The sequence below is a fragment of the Schistocerca serialis genome, chromosome 4 (assembly GCF_023864345.2).
Source record: "Schistocerca serialis cubense isolate TAMUIC-IGC-003099 chromosome 4, iqSchSeri2.2, whole genome shotgun sequence".
NCBI classification, from domain to species: Eukaryota; Metazoa; Arthropoda; class Insecta; order Orthoptera; family Acrididae; genus Schistocerca; species Schistocerca serialis.
In genome coordinates, this window is record NC_064641.1 from 257,795,634 (window position 1) to 257,816,516 (window position 20,883).

Genomic DNA, 20,883 nt, shown 5'->3' on the forward strand with positions numbered 1-20,883 from the left:
ACGCTACAGCAAGACCACGAGCTGCGGACAAACGTAGAAAATTATATCAATCAGGCAAAACAAAGATCAGTGGACAAAATAGTTAGCAAACAAAGTACGATAATATCATCGCCGAGAGCAGTAAGCGGTACTATAAACAGCCTTCCGCTGGTGTGAGAAATCAGTGGCGCGTACAACAATGCCCAAATCACTTTTCCTCATGGGTCCTTCTATTCTGTCGAGGAGTTCTTTGAAAAATTAAGCTGATTCTTGTTGTATTGTCGACTGCGTTTACTTGAACTTATGGCTTGACTTTTTTCGGGTTTATAAATATTTTATTTTTATCGGTTATTACTTTTATGTTGTAATTTCATGTCCTGACATGTTCAATGGCCTCGGAGATTTGCTCCTCAATTTGGTGCTATGGAACTTGACGTGTAAATAAAGTAAATAAAACGCCCGACGCGAGCAATGGACAAAAGTTGTATGAGACATTTCATCACCACATTAAATGCTGTTCCGTCCTGCTGGACAGCGTTGTTAATGGATGAGAGTTTAATAAAACACCGACAGTTTCCTGTATTTTCGAATGAAACAAAGCGAACTTACCCGGTGGTGCTTGTCAGAGCCTTTAGGAATGTACTGCCTAGGACGTGGACAGAAGCTCAAAAGATCAAATATGTGGTAGGACACACAGAAGGCGACGCCCTTTTGTGGGCTACAGAGATGTCGGAACTCGACGAGACATATGATCAATTTGAGAATGCATTTTTAGATAAACACTGGTTAACAGCTGTTGGCTCTGAGCACTATGGGACTCAATATATGAGGTCATCAGTCCCCTAGAACTTAGAACTACTTAAACCTAACTAACCTAAGGACATCACACACATCCATGTCCGAGGCAGGATTCGAACCTGCGACCGTAGCGGTCACGCGGTTCCAGACTGTAGCGCCTAGAACCGCACGGCCACACCGGCCGGCGGTTAACAGCTATTCAGGAGAGATTAAGACGAGAGTTATTTAACCTATTATCACTTCATCCAAAATTCGAGGGACTAAGAAACTATTTCCAAACATAACTAAACTAGACCCGCTACTGGAATAATCCGATATCTCAATTATATGTATTGAAAATCTTAAATAACAAGTTGTCTGGAAATGTTAGGGAAAAATTAATAACCATTCCCGAATATGATCTCAAGTATTCTCTCTCAGTTCTCGATTCAATAGATCTAATTCATGAGAATGAGCAAGCCATGCCTAATTATCGTAACGGTAATGAACACAACCCAGATGGGAGGAACAACTACGGTAACGGCAAAGCCTTTGGAATCTGTAATAGTCGTGTGCGTATGAATGAATGGCATCCCTATGCACCACCACGCCGCAACGGAAACCAGTACAATCGCTTTACTTATCAGCCACAGGGCGACCGAAGGTACGAAAATAAATATCAGCCCCACTGCTACGGCAATTGCCAAGATAGGAGAATAGATACAAGGCGACAAGGAAATGCAAATTACAGGATCGGAATGTGGAACACAGGGATCAAAGAGAGAACCGGCAGTCCGTACAGTCAAACTGAAACAACCGGGACACAAACTGACGAGCACGCGAACATACGGTGAACATTGTAGAAGTGACGGCAGAAAATGAAACAATACCTTTTCCGCCCCCAGGAAATAACAATTATCGGGCATGACTAGAGGAAGAAGGTAATGAACTGCCTGTGCGCCACGGCAATAATATTAGCGACATAAACACTAACATGAGCAGAAGTACGAAAGAGGGATGGAAGTAGACACTGAAACAAACTTACACATACAGCACAATCTATTTTTAAGATATGATAAGGAAGCAGAGAAATGAAAAAAGATTTGTTCACTGAAGAGAAAAAAACAACACACAAGATAAGTGAAATTATTCAAACAACAATAAAGGTAAAGTTGGGAAACATAGATATACCAGTTGTTTTGGATACTGGGGCGTCAACAAGCCTGATGTCAACCAACTTGTTTAAAGAGATAGCGCGGAAGTAATGTACCTACGCTACCCTAGAGAACTGTAAGATAGAAACGGCGATGGGAAGTAAATTTAAAGTTATAAAATTACAGGCCAGCATACCCGTTAGCATATATGGTGTAATTTTTCAGTGTACTTTCGTGTTGGTAGACAAACTTATAGTGAACTGTATACTTGATATGAAGGTGTTCTGCCGCGCGGGATTAGCCGAGCGGTCTCAGGCGCTACAGTCATGGACTGTGCGGCTGGTCCCGGCGGAGGTTCGAGTCCTCCCTCGGGCATGGGTGTGTGTGTTTGTCCTTAAGATAATTTAGGTTAAGTAGTGGGTAAGCTTAGGGACTGATGACCTTAGCAGTTAAGTCCCATAAGATTTCACACACATTTGAACTTTTTTTTTTTTAAGGTGTTCTGATGGTACAAGGTTTATCGCTCTTTGACGACTGAACCGACTGGCGCTCGGTTCCTCTTCAGCTTGGGGGTACAATACTTACGTTTCCGATACCCTCTCTCTCTTCTACTATCCCGTTTAGCCAATAAGGAATGTTCAATTTTCATCTACTATCTAACATGCAAAGATTGACATGCAGCCTAGTGAATAGAAATTTTCCTTGTATTTTGATTTTGTACTTTCTTAAGACTGAAATATTCATAAAAACAAAGGAAACCTTTTGATATTTCTTAAGGAAACACGGAATACACAACAAGAACTAAAACCATTATACATAATACTGAACGTGTGAAAACCATTAGATGGCGTAGTCATGCTACATCGTGCGCAAAGACTTGAATAAGAGTGATGGAAAAGGAAGGAATTCTCAGCGCGCGAGATTTAAGCGAGGGCAAAAAATGGTGAAATGTATTGAGACGCGCAGCGGCGATTGCTTAAAGCTGAGCGTACGGTAACAACTATATGCGGAGCGGCTAACAGCTGATCGTAGGGGCAGATTAGGCAAAATACAACGTCAATATCAGTGTCACCTTTAAGGACAGCCGGCTACTGCCGAGATGTGGAAAGATACACTGCGCACGACGACGGAAGCCACTTTGGAATCTAAGCAAATCAGCATCGACGGTGCGCATCCAACTGGACAAAACAGAAGCGATACGAAATGGAGTACCTACCAGCTAAGCCCGCCCGGTTGGCCGTGGCGGTCTAACGCACGGCTTTCCGGTCGGGAAGGAGCGCCGGTCCCCGGCACGAATCCTCCCGGCGGATTTGTGTCGAGGTCCGGTGAGCTGGCCAGTCTGTGGACGGCTTTTAGGCGGTTTTCCATCTGCCTCGGCGAATGCGGACTGGTTCCCCTCATTCCGCCTCAGCTACACTATGTCGGCGATTGCTGCGCAAACAAGTTCTCCACGTACGCGTACACCACCATTACTCTACCACGCAAACACAGGGGCTACACTCGTCTGGTGTGAGACATACCCTGGGGGGGGGGGGGGCCGAACCACCCTGAGTTCGGTGTGGGGCGGCGGAGGGGTGAAGTGGACTGCGGTAGTCGTCGTGGGGTTGTGGACTACTGCGGCTGCGGCGGGGACGGAGCCTCTCCGTCATTTCTAGGTTCCCAGTTAACATAACATAACATAATCTACCAGCTGATTACTATAACGTAAATCTGCTACACAAACAAAACGAATAGAGACATTTATTCCCAGGTCGGAGACTATACTGTAAAGAGCACTAATTTTAAGAGTATATCATTAGGTTAAGCATATGTAGTTTTAAGAAAAGGAACAAATCGACGCCAGTAAACTATAAGAAGCGTAGAATACGCTAAATTCGTGAACTTAACATATTCTACAGAATGTACATAGTTAGAAATAAGTATAAGGATACACAGTAGAAGAGAATATACACAGGAAATGACCTATCCGACTATATACAATAGGATTAAGAGAAGTAATAACATGTATACTTAAAAATAAACGATTAGCACAGAACTTGAGAACAAAGCGATTTACATACAGCAAGCAAGTAAGCGACCATGAAAAAGGTAGGATGAAATATACAAATAGAAAAATGCGTGTGACTGCGACATAAACTATAAAATAACATATCGTACAAGATATAGCGAGAGGAGCAGTTGTGCACTTACAGAACTACACATCCTTAAAGGCAACAGTAGAAGCAGCGAGCTTAATGTCCAGGGAGAATATATACCCACAAATTTGCTATTACAGAACTCACTTATGTTAATTGCTATTAATTACATACCACCTTACAGGAAGAGCAAAATAAAACTGTAAACATCGATAGTACAACACGCAGGAGATAAGCCAACTAAAGACGAAAACAAACCGATACGCACACAACGTAATTACATAACGTTTAAGAAAATGATTGAGGTAAGTGTTGCGTGTTTAAAAAGCAATATGGAGAAATAAACTATATTTCACTGCTGGTTAATGCTTGGAAGTAGAGAGAGTTTGAAAGATTTTAGATGCAACTCGAGGTATTAACTAGTTAATCTACGTTTACGGTGTCGTATCGTCCATGGAGTGAAACAAGGAAGAGAATGAAAGTGTATTAGAGTAATATCAGTTTATTTAAATTTGTGGGAAGAAATAAGTAGGGCGGCGGCACCAGCATGAGAACCCCAGAGGTAATATATGGGTATAAATGGACATTCATGCTGAAGATTTTTAATGCATAATTATATGGGTATAGGGTGATGAATATGAAGATGAATGTTACATGGGTACCTAGGAAAAGGCCACTACATCGACGTAAGAAAGAATAGATTATATAGTGCTAAGTCTTAGAATGAATGAATGTATGAGTGCGGAAAGCGAAGTATGATAAACATGTAAGGCAAATAATTGTGAAAACAAACATCTTGAAGAAGCAGTGAAGAATAAAGAAGAGACAGTGAAGTCAGTAGTGCAAAGGTACACCACAGCACAGTAATTTGCCACACATACATCAGAATGAAAAACAGCTTGATATGAAAACTATCTCCTTAGCGACTGTTACGGCTTGAGCAATTGTAAGGTGAATATAAATGAAAATATGATATACAATTCGTACGATGAATGAACACAAAATGCAGTGAAACAAAATTTTTTACACTGGGTTCTTGACACACGCAGAAGCGAAAGCAGCATGTAACCTCCCCCTCACTTATCGACCTTAATGACAGTGAAAAATGAAACCGCGTGTACCTAATTGGAATTTTGGAAAAGCAATCGTCACCGAAGTTAACCTGTCGATAAAGAGGGAGGAAAGGGTCACATCTAAATGAAAGGAAAAATGCAAGTGAAACTGGTGGAAATTAATTTTGAAATAGGGGTAAAGTTAATGAAAAAAGTAAATGTGCGGCCGTTACGTTAACAATTAACTAGCGGTAATTAGATATTTGAGATTTGGGGGAAATTACGGTCGCCAGTCCTATGGACAATTACTATAATAACTGAAAAGGAAAGGTTATTGCACATATAATTAGCACTAGAAGCGTGGCAACTGAAGGTTGACACGTGTAGTGTGAAAACTGAAAGTTTGTCAGAAGTAATAAATTTCGCTACACTTAATTTAGCAAAAGAATTAATGAAACTGGAAAATCGAAAGTTAATTTAGTGACTGAAGTTAATAGTGAGCTTTCTTTCTGAAGCACATCGAAATACAGTTAGTCTTGGACTACCTCAACAATCATTTCTAAAGCTACTTGAATCTACGCAATTTAGAAAGAAGAGATTTAACTTTGAACTTGAATTAAACGATTCTGAACAATTAACAATAGTAAAATTTAGTACGTACCAAGCTGAGCTGCAGTCACAGGTAAGCTAAAATACGGTAACAAAACTCGCACTCTTAATCTGTGCTTGTGTAATCTAACTATTGTAGCCAGCTAATGCTTAAATTGAACTTTGAAATTAAAGCAGTGAAATGGAATTATGCTGGCGTTTGAATTTCAACGACACTCGGGTTCATTTCGGAAAAGGAAGGGACCCTGCTTGGCAATGCAATTGGGACAATGAGCAACAAAGGTTCATGCTAAGTTGCTGTAATTTTGCGAGGCAAATGGAACAATTTGAAAAATTGAGGTCTGCCATACAATTCTGAAACTTTACGTGCTTTTAGTCTTCCTTGTTGGTTGATTGAAGGTTTGAAGCCGTCGATCGAGGAGGTGGCGACAGTCACTCATTGTCGGCCGTCGCTGTTGCAGAAGCTGGATGTTGGCGCGCCTTCTTCTCGACACGGTCACCAGGCGAAACGGGCTCTTGATGTGCGCCAGCTAATGCTTCCCGTCCGCGACACCATGTCAGAAACTATCATCGCGAGTCGAGCGCAATTACATGCTGCCAAACCCCGAAAGCGCGGCAACTCGCGGGAGCGTCACACAACACACCTGCTCCACTCGCTACTCCCGGCAGACTCCCACCATGCTCTGCCCGCGCTCCACGCGACAGAGTTAACACTACCAAAGATCCTACACACTTTGAGTCTTCACACGACCTATCGATGTAATCGTTCGATAGCAGTTTTCCCTAGGCCAGACCCAGCGTAAAAATACAAATAATATTTACGAAACAAACCAATTATACATCGACATAAATGCATAAATATATATATACAAATAGTAAAACAATTACAATATGTAAAGACACAGAAATGTCATATATTCAGGTAACAAAAATAAGGAAAACAAATTATAGTACAATAGATGGAAATAGGAGGATATGCATTTCCGGCGTTACAAGCATTTCAGCATAAGCACTCTATAGCGGGAATAAATTATGAGTGGAATTGCGCATGACAGAAATACAGTAAAATTACCGGTCACACGTGACGAAGGTAAACCTGTATATGTCGTCGCACCAATAAGGCAGATATGCAGCTCGAAATGTGTGTACATGAATGTGAAATATTACAACGATTAACAAGCAGTGATGAAGTCAGCATTGTCAAGGGATAAAACATTCCCAATACTCGCTCACAAAAGAGCACTTCTAAATATTGTACTCGTATGAAGGTTTATCAAATGCCAAGGATAGAATTAGTACACTAACGACGCACTACAAGTAGCAATCCCACAAGTTGCTTGACCTCTGAAGCAGACCCTAGAAAATCCTCTTTTTTCCATATAGTGAGTAGTGCTGGAAATTATTTTCTATTTGTAGTTGTGAAGGTTAAAATGCGCAAGAGGTAGTTCCTGCAAAACAAGAAAGGAAAATGCAAATATTCAGAATAGATGAAAGATCCATTTTAATTTACATGTCAGTGTGTAATATGCTGCATGTCATTGAGTCCATATATGAAATTTGAATGTGAATTGTACATTTATTTGCGAACTTCACAGTTGTCTATGTCTATGTGGAATGTATGCACTATTGTCAATTTTATACGAAATTTTCTTCTTTAAGGAGAACCATTTACGTACGTATGTGAAGTGCAACGCGACTGACGAGTAAAATACCGGCACGTGTGAAATGATACAAAAATAGTAGGGCCTGATGATAGTGAAAATAACAGCTGAGCCATGATAAGAGTAAACGCTTGAAAAGGAACTAAAAAATGTTGTAATTTAATCTCAAAGATACAAGAAGAAAATTTGTTCGACTGTCATACCAGAGGAATACTCTAAAAAACTTTTTTATCATTGAGCGACAAAGGACTAATTTCGAGAGTCTTTTATTACTTCGAGTATTAACTACCTTCTTTGTTCTGATGTGCTGGCGTAAAGACGTACTGTATAGTTTCATGTCTATGTGTGTGTTAAATGAAGGTGTTAAATGATGAAAAATGTGTTATAATTTCTGTCAAGATCAAGCCTAAATCCCATACCAATGGAGTACAAATTATTCTGTTAATTCGAGAAGGCGAATTTTACATGGAGGCGACGATCTTTACGACGGCGCTGCTCAACAATAGAGGTACGTGACTGTGCTCACCACTTTCCTTTGGTGGCCGCTAAGATTAATTTCGATGTGTTTTTGCCGAGACATTCAGAACCCGCAATCTTCCTTTTCGTATAAAAATAGGAGTCCGATTGAAAAAGAAATATTCTTAAATTTAAATAATTGCAATTCTTTTACCCAGGCCACGGGGAATGATAACGTGCCTCTACCCTGATTGTACGTTCGCAATCTCCGAGTGTGTTACGACGTAATTATTTTACACAAAAAAATTTAAGATAGATCTTTCTCATCAGATCGCAACCACTCGTACGCGAATGTAAGTACCCTCTGAATGTATCTAGTCAGTCGTGCGCATTGTTCTAAAACTTTCTTGTTAATATTCTGTGGATTGCATCTCCGCAATTAATTTTTGTTTATGCCGCAAATCGCACTTCACGCGAAGTATTTATTACGCAAGTTTCAGGCTCCATTTAATGTCAAAAAATTCCGAAGTACGGCTGACTAAGCAAACCGCTACAATAATTTCATATCTCTACAACTACAATAACAAAAAAACAATAACAAAAACAATAACACAAAACAACAAAAACGTAACAGAGAGGTTACGTTACACGCTACAGCCTAGAGAATTGAATGAAGTGAATGTGATGCGTGTGCGATGGATAAAGCAGAGAAGTTCCGTATAACCACTGACTATGTGTGAGGTCCGCCGAACTACAATTTACAACAGAAGACAATGCCGAATCGTGCAATGCGGGCCTTGCCTTCAATTTCATTGGCAGAAAACTTCGTCCAGGTGCGAGATGAAGTATTGGTGTTCTTCGGGTTGAGCGTTGGAGCTGAATCTGTCATATCGTCTCCGGACTGGAGGGCGTACACAACATCGACTTCATAAGCCTGGAGCGACATTACAACGGATTGGCGCGGTCAGCGCTACTGCTCACGTGGCACTTGCGTCACTGCGACGGGCGCGTTAAACAATGAGCTGCTGCTGCTGGCGATAAGTACAGCGGACAATGAGGTAGAGTGTGCCGAAAGGACGCCTTCTCAGTATTGCCAATAAACCGAAAGCAAATGAGAAAAAGTGTTTTTAAAACAGGGTGGAAGGAAAGTTTCAGAAATTTAAATTTTTTCCCCTGTTCGCACCTCACAGCTAAACAATTTTAAGGATAAATAACAAACTAAGACGATAGCACAACATGGACGGGCAATTATGTAATATAAATATATGTGAATGTATTTACGAGGGCACTCAAAAAGAAATGCACATTATTTTTAAAAAAAATCGATCTTTTATTCTACATGTTTGAATGTTTTACAGTGTGTAGATGCATACTTTAGAAACAATATTTTCATTTCTCCACATAATTTACATCCCCCTCAACTGTCTCACGCCATCTTGGAACCAGCGCCTGTATACCAGCACGGTAAAATTCTGGACCAACCTGTTGGAGCCACTGTTTGGCAGCGTGCACAAGGGAGTTATTACCTTCAAACCTTGTTCAACGAAAAGAGTCTTTCAGTATCCTTACTTTTCAGTTCGTTCACTGCAATGCGTCTGTCACCAGTCAGCAATTCGTTAACTCTTTGCACATTGTCTGGAGTGTGTGCAGTACGAGGCCTGCCGCTGCGAGGGCAATATTGCCGTGCCCGCTCTCATCACGTAACAAGCTTGCCCACCGACTAACTGTACTGCGATCGACAGCATCTCCATCCACCTTTTTCAACCTCTTGTGGATGTTTCCCACTGTCTCGTTTTCACAGCACAGGAATTCTATGACAGTACGTTGCCTCTGACGAACGTCAAGTGTAGCAGCCACCTTGAAGGCATGCTGTGACGACGTCACTCACGGGAATGGAAACTGTATTTTTTAAAAAATAGTGTGCATTTCTTTTGGAGTGACCCTCCCATGGGCATGAATTTGCAATGGACGAAGAAATGAAGCTTTGTAAATATAAGGGTATTAAAACTCCATTGACTTGCACCAAGTGACTAAACTATAAGCCCCAATGTAAGTAAGGCTACTGTATACTGTGTCCCTAAATAAAGAGACTTATTTCCGACAGTATACAGTGGGTACCAAGATAGGGTCGTTCACACCACAGAGAGCTGGCCAAGCTTCCTGCCAGTCTCAACATCAAACTCTTAAGAGAAGGTGTTCGATCACGTTGTCGACCACCCAGCAAAAAGCACCCATCAACTGGCCCGTGATTAGCACACTTCGAAGGATACCCTGTGAAGAGTACTGGTGGAATAGGCACTATACGCCTAGCGTAAGTAACGTGTCCGAGCACTGGATCAACGTATTTTGAGACCCGCTTTTACTTCTGCCAATGTATTATCTACGGCTGTGCAGTAGTGCCGAACATCGTATAGTTTGTATTGTTCACAGACGAGGCTTCATTCACCCGTCATGGCGTTTTCAAAAACCACAACAGCCATGTCTGGAGTGAGGACAATCTGCACGCCACCCACATCGGTGGCCACAAGGAACTCTGTCAACGTAAGGCAGGGCATTGTCGAAGATCACCTAAAAGGACCTTATTTGCTGCCTCCCTGTCTGAATGGACCACGTTACCTGTTGTTCCTGTGAGATGTGCTGCCAACGACGAAGCACCAGCGCACTTCGATGTTAGAGCCGCTGGCCGCCTGAACAACACGTATCCTCATCGTTGGATTGGAAGGGAAGGTCCTGCGCGATCCCCGGAACTAACATCTCTGGAGTTTTTCCTGTGGGGTTTTGACAAGACGTTGCTGTACGAAAACCCGTAGAAAGTGATGAAGACCTACTTGCTAGAGTGCAAGCTACCTGTCTCCCAGTAGAACGGACACCATGCTTCTTTGAGAGAGTACAGCAGAGTTTCGTGCGCCGTTGACATGCAAGCATTGAGACTGGTGGTCGTCACTTTCAGCAATTTCTGTGAGCTAAGTGTTGTTATACGGTGACGCTGTGTACGTCTGTATCACAAAAAATACGCATTGCCGTCCATTGGTTCCCTATCTCAATATAATCGGTTGTGGACCCGCTACCACCTGTTTCAATTTGACCCAAAAAGTTAGAAACACACTGTATACATATGGTTTTAATGTTTTAATTAACAGTTACTTAACTGAAGATGGACACACAGTGACTGAAATCTGGATAAGCGACAAATATTATTTGCGTCTGACTCCTGGCCCCTTAGTACTTGATGTTAATGAAAATTTTTTTACTCCCATAATCCTTATCAAACGATATTCAGAACAGACATTAAAGACATGGCGTGGAGGGCAACGAGTATATGAATAATAAGTGTGCATAAATCCAACAGTTCATCAGACGGTTTCCATTGCAATATTGTCTTCATTCAAACAGTACCCCACGATAGACGTTTATAAGCGTCCCGAATGTAATAAGAAGTATCATTTCAACAGCAATAGACCTAGTTTGTATAATTACGGGAAGCTCTACGTTCTCCGATTGAACATTTGGGAAGAATTTTTCCACAAAACTCACAGCCGAACTTCAGTTACATTCGCCTGCGGGGGGAACGCATTCAGCGAGCAATGCTGTGGTCAGCTACCGCTAATCACAGCAAAAACTCCCTCACGACATTTCGCCGAAATAAACAACAGTGTTGCCAATAGCAAGATCAACCTACACCGTAGCGTTGCCTGTAACATCTTTCTCTTCCCAGACGGAAAAATTATTTATGCAGTTACCCGTGTCACTGTAAGAGCAGCAATCTGTTTATTACGTGATCCAGTTTGTCACAGAAAAACGAGCAGAAGTTGTAACACACACACACACAAACAAGTGGTAATGTCACGTTAATCCTTTTCTCTTCTCTGCCTTATCTTCCCCGAAACTGTGGGCTAAAAATCTCAATTTTCTCCTCTTCCGCTGCCTGAATAAAAAACTGTTATGAAAATTTACTGAGCATTGTGCAGTGTTTTAGACAATGAATACCGTAAGTTATGTCAGTTAAGTGTGGGTAAGATACTTCTTACTGACTGTTTCACCTGTTACACGAAAGCCAATAATGGAAAATATACAATTTCTGTATTGTGTGTGCCGTGATGTTAAGAAATTCTTCCGCATTGAGACTTCAACACATCCATGTCACATGGCACAAATGATGAAACTAGCATCAAGCATTCCATCTAAACAGTAACTGATATGTCAGTGTACCATGGTACACACTTGCATGCGCCATAGCTCATGAACGCTACCGGCCACTGCAACTCATACCTCACCCACAATGCAACCATCACCATGACGCTCAGAACATCGTCCAGTGGCGACCTGGCACAGATTCTTGTCCTGTCGCGTGCTGGTACAGATTCTATCGTAAGCTTGGTTGAAGGTGCGTCATGCGTAACGCAGTAAGAACGTTGGAAAAATAATTTTTATCATAGACTGCCACTAAGTCTCCTTAGCCGGCTTAGCGCAGGTGTTTTTTTTTTTTTCGATGGAAAGAAGAAACTGTGTTTCACAAGATTTGGAGAGGTGTCTTACAGTGGTTGTATATCTTTGCGGATGAGTACACCCTCTCACACTATACGCTACACCCTGCCAGCATCTCCCAGTTTCTGAGTTCGGCTTTGCTATCAGAGACAAACGCTTTGCTTGCAACTCGTTCTGACAATACACAATCAAATACCTTAACCACAATTTGGGGAAAAGTTCAAGACAGCCTTATATTCTGACAGACACAAAATACCAACTATTGGTTCAAATGGCTCTGAGCACTATGGGACTTAACTACTGTGGTCACCAGTCCCCTAGAACTTAGAACTACTTAAACCTAACTAACCTAAGGACATAACACACATAGATGCCCGAGACAGGATTCGAACCTGCGACCGTAGCAGTCGCGCAGTTCCGGACTGCGCGCCTAGAACCGCTAGATCACCGCGGCCGGCACCAACTATTACTCGTTGTTACTATGCGTAGTCAGATAACACGTCAGAATCTCGGGTGCCCAGTTATTCATCAATTCTGATGAGGAAGTTATGAGATTACTAGCTTGTCAATGTGCACATCTCTCAATCGTCGCATAACAGATCACGTACCCAACATCTTATCACAAAAACAAAACAATACCTCAATTACAAAAAAAAAAAAAGGTTCAAATGACTCTGAACATTATGGGACTTAACATCTGAGGTCTTCAGTGCCCTAGACCTAGAACTACTTAAACCTAACTAAACTAAGGACATCACACACTACCATGCCCGAGGCAGGTTTCGAACTCGCGACCGTAGCAGCAGCGCGGTTCCGGACTGAAGCGCCTAGAGCCGCTCGTCCACAGCGGCCGGCACCTCAGTTACAGGTTGACAGTTATTGAGCAATATGAAAAAAAAGTAAATTAATTATAACCTACGGCGTGCACAAACTTTATTCAACATGTAAACGACACTACAAATATTCAGATTTAGGTTAGGACATATATTTGATATGCCTGGCATCCTTAGCGACGATGTGGCGCAGACGATTGCGAAATTCTGCATGAGCCACTGAAGTGTTGGAGGATCGATGCTGTCTATGACCTCCTGAGTGCCTGTTTTCAGCTCAGTAATGGTTTTGAGGTTATTGCTGCACATCTTGTCTTTAACAGAGCCCCACAAAAAGGAGTCGCATGTGCTCAGATCCGGAGAATATGGCGGCCAATCGAGGCCCATGCCAGTGGTCTCTGAGTACCTCAGAGCCAGAATGCGGTCCCCAAAGTGCTCCTACAGGACATCAAACACTATCCTGCGCTCAATGGGTTCGAGCTCCGTCCTGCATGAACCACATGTTGCCGAAATCAGGGTCACTTTGGATAATGGGGATGAAATAATTTTTCAGAACGTTCACGTACCGTTCGGTAGTGAGCGTGCCATCAAGGAATATCGCACCGATTATTCAGTGACTGGACATTGCACAGCAGACAATCACCCGTTGAGGGTGAAGAGACTTCTGGATTGCGGAAATGCGGATTCTCCGTTGCCCCAAAGGGGCATTTTTGCTTATTGACGAGCCCAACGGAATGAAAATGGTCGACAGCTACAAGGCGCTTGCGCATGCCCGTACTAACTCCCACCATACCCCGTGGCCAACGGTGCATTTGGAACGCTCTAACGCTAACCGTTCAGAGGTTATGAAGATTTTATTTCATGTAGTTCAATGATTGTCACCCTGTATGTAGTACGAACGTTGCCCTCTGTCAGACACTGAAGCCAACGTTCACTTACTCCATTTGGGCATCTTTCTCATTCTGACTTACAGCGTCTCACCTTGTCTTGTTTTACAATTATTATTATTATTATTACTTCCTTCACTTTCTCAGACGTTAAGTCCGGTTAAAAATGGAGTGACGCGGACCTTGATCAAGCGTCACTTCCTTTTAACTGTACGGTATGTGTTATATTGCATTTAGGAACTTTCGGGTAATTGAACATGTATCAATAATTACGGATTTCTGTAGTTGTATATATATGTTAGGATGTAGCTGTATTGCATTGATGTACTGGTGGATATTGTGTGGTATGACTCCTGTAATTGATAGTATAATTGGTATGATGTCAACTTTATCCTGATGCCACATGTCTTTGACTTCCTCAGTCAGTTGGATGTATTTTTCAATTTTTTCTCCTGTTTTCTTTTGTATATTTGTTGTATTGGGTATGGATATTTCGATTAGTTGTGTTAATTTCTTCTTTTTATTGGTGAGTATGATGTCAGGTTTGTTATGTGGTGTTGTTTTATCTGTTATAATGGTTCTGTTCCAGTATAATTTGTATTCATCATTCTCCAGTACATTTTGTGGTGTATACTTGTATGTAGGTACGTGTTGTTTTAAAAGTTTATGTTGTAAGGCAAGCTGTTGACGTATTATTTTTGCGACATTGTCATGTCTTCTGGGGTATTCTGTATTTGCTAGTATTGTACATCCGCTTGTGATGTGATCTACTGTTTCTATTTGTTGTTTACAAAGTCTGCATTTATCCGTTGTGGTATTGGGATCTTTAATAATATGCTTGCTGTAATACCTGGTGTTTATTGTTTGATCCTGTATTGCAATCATGAATCCTTCTGTCTCACTGTATATATTCCCTTTTCTTAGCCATGTGTTGGATGCGTCTTGATCGATGTGTGGCTGTGTTAGGTGATACGGGTGCTTGCCATGAAATGTTTTCTTTTTCCAATTTACTTTCTTCGTATCTGTTGATGTTATGTGATCTAAAGGGTTGTAGAAGTGGTTATGAAATTGCATTGGTGTAGCCGATATATTTATATGAGTGATTGCCTTGTGTATTTTGCTAGTTTCTGCTCGTTCTAGAAAGAATTTTCTTAAATTGTCTACCTGTCCATAATGTAGGTTTTTTATGTCGATAAATCCCCTTCCTCCTTCCTTTCTGCTTAATGTGAATCTTTCTGTTGCTGAATGTATGTGATGTATTCTATATTTGTGGCATTGTCATCGTGTAAGTGTATTGAGTGCTTCTAGGTCTGTGTTACTCCATTTCACTACTCCAAATGAGTAGGTCAATATTGGTATGGCATAAGTATTTATAGCTTTTGTCTTGTTTCTTGCTGTCAATTCTGTTTTCAGTATTTTTGTTAGTCTTTGTCTATATTTTTCTTTTAGTTCTTCTTTAATATTTGTATTATCTATTCCTATTTTTTGTCTGTATCCTAGATATTTATAGGCATCCGTTTTTTCCATCGCTTCTATGCAGTCGCTGTGGTTATCCAATATGTAATCTTCTTGTTTAGTGTGTTTTCCCTTGACTATGCTATTTTTCTTACATTTGTCTGTTCCAAAAGCCATACCTATATCATTGCTGAATCTTATTATTATTATTATTATTTCTTTACTTTCTCAGACGTTAAGTCTGGTTAAAAATCGGACGTGACGCGGACCTTGATCAAGCGTCACTTCCTTTTAACTGTACGGTATATGTTATATTGCATTTAGGAACTTTCGGGTAATTGAACATGTATCAATAATTACGGATTTCTGTAATTGTATATATAAGTTTGGATGTAGCTGTATTGTATTGATGTAATGGTGGATATTGTGTGGTATGACTCCTGTAGTTGATAGTATGATTGGTATGATGTCAACTTTATTCTGATGCCACATGTCCTTGACTTCCTCAGCCAGTTGGATGTATTTTTCAATTTTTTCTCCTGTTTTCTTTTGTACATTTGTTGTATTGGGTATGGATATTTCGATTAGTTGTGTTAATTTCTTCTTTTTATTGGTGAGTATGATGTCAGGTTTGTTATGTGGTGTTGTTTTATCTGTTATAATGGTTCTGTTTCAGTATAATTTGTATTCATCATTCTCCAGTACATTTTGTGGTGCATACTTGTATGTAGGAACATGTTGTTTTATTAGTTCATGTTGTATGGCAAGTTGTTGATGTATTATTTTTGCTACATTGTCATGTCTTCTGGGGTATTCTGTATTTGCTAGTATTGTACATCCGCTTGTTATGTGATCTACTGTTTCTATTTGTTGTTTGCAAAGTCTGCATTTATCTGTTGTGGTATTGGGATCTTTAATAATATGCTTGCTGTAATATCTGGTGTTTATTGTTTGATCCTGTATTGCAATCATGAATCCTTCCGTCTCACTGTATATATTGCCTTTTCTTAGCCATGTGTTGGATGCGTCTTGATCGATGTGTGGCTGTGTTAGATGATACGGGTGCTTGCCATGTAGTGTTTTCTTTTTCCAATTTACTTTCTTCGTATCTGCTGATGTTACATGATCTAAAGGGTTGTAAAGGTGGTTATGAAATTGCAGTGGTGTAGCCGATGTATTTATGTGAGTGATTGCTTTGTGTATTTTGCTAGTTTCTGCTCGTTCTAGAAAGAATTTTCTTAAATTGTCTACCTGTCCATAATGTAGGTTTTTTATGTCGATGAATCCCCGTCCTCCTTCCTTTCTGCTTAATGTGAATCTTTCTGTTGCTGAATGTATGTGATGTATTCTATATTTGTGGCATTGTCATCGTGTAAGTGTATTGAGTGCTTCTAGGTCTGTGTTACTCCATTTCACTACTCCAAATGAGTAGGTCAATATTGGTATTATTATTATTATTATTATTATTATTACTATTATTACTTGCATGAGGCCGGAGTGGCCGAGCGGTTCTAAACGCTACAGTCTCGAACCGCGCGACCGCTACGCTCGTAGGTTCGAATCCTGCCTCGGTCACGGATGTGTGTGATGTCCTTAGGTTAGTTAGATTTAATTAGTTTAAGTTCTAGGGGACTGATGACCTCAGAAGTTAAGTCCCATAGCGCTCAGAGCCATTTTTTGAACTTGCATAGGACCAGTACCCCACACTTGTCTCCTCTCCTTCTCTCATCATTTCGGTCGTATTCATCTCTGCCACACACCACATAGTAACTCGGTCAGCTTCTAGTTTATCAAAATAATTCTATTCGTCACAAATATAAACTGTGTTTCTTTTTTAGCTACAGTTAATACTGTCGTTACGATTAATATTACTACTATTTCCAGTTGTTACATCGCACACTAAAACATGATCCTTTACAATAAAGATGATGAATAGCAAGCTAGGCGAAGAGAGAGCCTTTTTAATCCTAAACTTTCCATGATGAATAAATAATTTAACTAGGATTAACAAAACTGATTAAGTGGGGTGTGATAGCCCGTAACTGTGTTCCACCGAAGGGCACAATTTTGAAATTTGGCTCGAAGATGCTTACAATCTTCGTTTGAAATGATGCAAAAGGGTGGCACCCCTTGACATCACCCTCGGACTCGGAGATGGTTCAAGCAGCAAAACGTCGACAGATGCGAAAAACAGGCCACGCCTCAGAAGCTCAATTTGAGTTGTAAGGCGGATGAATGACGGCATATTGGCATCAAATTTCACCGCAGTTTGGGCCAGCGTCACCATGGAAGTGTCACACAGGCTCTTACCAAAATATCACCTTTTCTCCTTACGCAATGAAGGTAAGAACCATGACACCCAGCGTTGAAACCACGACGTATTCGTGCGGGTGGCAGAGGAAAATATTTCAGACACACCGTCGCACACAATCGACACGAAACTGTCTCTGGGAATAACATAAATGACTTCAATGAAACCACCCCTTCCCTTGGCTTGTTAATTCCCACACATTTCGTGGTCGAAAACGACAGTTCGCAGTGCGATCAGCAGCAGGACGACATCCTTGACGAATCTGGTCAGTGCTGCTAGCCGCTGTGGATTTTAGCCCTACCACAAGAACATCGCGGGGCTGTAGACACGCTGAACGAGATTTCAACCCTTTGCAGTGTAGTGTGACAGCAATTTTTTGCTGTTACACCCTGTGTGGAAGAACTAGAGACCGTTCAAAACCATTCGACAGAATCAGAACGTGATCCGAAGCAGCAGTGTGCTTTTATGTTTTTTTCATCCTTCCTTTTCCACGCCTTCCTGTCGCGTGATCACGGAAAGGTTTTACATTGAGATCTGTGTAAGCAAAATGGCGAAGTACGCCCCTAAGACTGCCCTCGGTGTTACAAATGCACATTTCTTGAGCAAGTCTTCTTTTTTTACGTGCTTAAGAAAGGTGCGTTCGTGGCACCAATAGTCTTTCCGAACTGCGTAATCTTAGAGGTATATTTTGCCATTCTATTCACGCATGTGTCAATGTCGAACACTTCCCTCATCACGTCACAGGACGACGCGAAAGAGGATGAAAAGGCATAAAAAAACGCTGCTGCTTCGGATCACGTGCACATTTCGTAGAATGATTTTGAAATCTCTCTAATGGCTCCACCCTGGATGGAACAGTAAAAGTTGCTGTCACTCTACATTCAAGGGATGAGATCGCGCTCAGTGAAGTTGCAGCGCTGCGTTGACCTTAGAGTGGGGTTGAAAGGCATAGGGGATGGCAGCAATGGCCAACTTTGTCGAGAATGTCGTTTTCCATCACGCTAAGAGCTGTCGTTATTTACCACGAAAAGTGGGAATTCACGCGCCAAGAGAAGAGGTGGTTTTACTGACCCCCTTTATGCCACCCCTGTTGCCTTTTCGTATCGATTCTGAGCGGTGGTGTGGCTTAAATGTCTTCCTCTGCTCCCTGCCGCGTGTCGCTGTTCTGACCACCATCACAGAAGCGTGAAGAAAAGGGTTGAAATGCGGATAAGCGGGCGAGTGACGATCTTCCCATCCTGTGGCACTTCCTTGATGGCGTTGATCAAAATTGTGATGAAACTTGCTGCCAATGTGACAACATTAACCCACCTTCCAGCTCACATGAAATTCTGTGTGGTCTTTTTCGGCATGTGTCTACATCTTTTTTTTGAAGCGTCGCCGTGCCGGTTGATGAAGTCCAAGAGCACCACTCTTTTGCATTGTTGCAGAGGAATGTGTCTCCTACCTTTGAACCTAATTTCAAACTTATGCGTTGTAATTTTAAAGGAACGTACACTTCGTAAAATTACATGTTCCAAAGCACAGATTAACCGGATTAGGAAGTTTAGTTACTTTGCTGCAGGCTGAAACATCATTCGGAAATCAAATCATAAGTTTCAGCTAATCCAACGTCCACAACACCATTCCTCCAAGGACCTTAGTCTCCGAGATACCCATAATTACTTTGGAGTTCGGTGTAAGTAGGCTGTTTAGGTTTTTATGTTGATAACGCCACGTAGCGCTCTGTACGTAAATCATTGACTGTGCTGTGTGCAGTCTGTGGCTGGTTGGACTCATTGTTAGAATATTCGCTTGGGTAGTGTTGGGCAGTTGGATGTGAACAGCGCGTAGCGTTGGGCAGTTGGAGGTGAGCTGCCTGCAGTGGTGGATGTGGAGAGAGAGATGCCAGAGTTTTGAGCGGACGATCTGGACGTGTGTCCGTCATCCATCTTTTATTTAGCTGGCAGTATTGGCGCTCGTTGTATTGCAGTAGTTCGAGTGACGAAGATTTTTGTGAGGTAAGTGATTCATGAAAGATATAGCTTATTGTTAGTGAGGGCCATTCTTTTGTGGGGATTATTGAAATATATAAAAAAAATATTGTGTGTCAGTTTAGTGATGATCAGAATAAGGAAAGAGAGAACTATCGGAGTACGTTCGGGTTTACTCAGCTGTCTTTGTATCAAATGACGTAGAAGTTTACCAGCACAGTTCAAAATAGCTCTGAGCACTACGGGACTTAACTTCTGAGTTCACCAGTCCCCTAGAACTTAGAACTACTTAAACCTGACTAACCTAAGGACATCACACACATCCATGCCCGAGGCAGGATTCGAGCCTGCGACCGTAGCGGTCGTGCGGTTCCAGACTGTAGCGCCACGAACCGCTCGGCCACCCCGGCCGTCTTAACAGCACAGTAATTCATAATTTTCCTAAGGGGACGTTTCACCGGAAAGTGGAAGAGGACTACTGGTAAATTAAAGACTTGAGGTGAACAATGTGCAAGCATAATTTATTTAATAGCGTTAAAATGATCTTCTGCCTGGAGCAGACGGTTGCGTTGTGTATCTTCGGTGTGTCAGCAATGCTGTAAGTAGGCTGTTAGGCGGTTTAGGTTTTTTTATTGGTAACGCCACCTCTGTATGAAAATCACTGGCTGTGCTGTGTGCAGTCTGTGGCTAGTTTGCATTGTTGTCTGCCATTGTAGTGTTGGGCAGCGGCAGCTGGTTGTGAACAGCGTGTAGCGTTGCGCAGTTGGAGGTGAGCCGCCAGCAGTGGTGGATGTGGGGAGAGAGATGGCGGAGATTTGTAATTTGTCATGAACTGCTATATTTATACATGATGATATCAAGGTAAATACATTGTTTGTTCTCTATTAATATCTTTCATTTGCTAACTATCCCTATCAGTAGTTAGTGCCTTCCATAGTTTGAATCTTTTATTTAGCTGGCAGTAGTGGCGCTCGCTGTATTGCAGTAGCTTGAGCAGCGAAGATTTTTGTGAGATAAGTGATTTGTGAAAGGTATAGTTTAATGTTAGTCAGGGCCATTCTTTTGTAGGGAATTTTGAAGGTCAGATTGCGTTGCGCTAAAAATATTTTATGTCAGTTT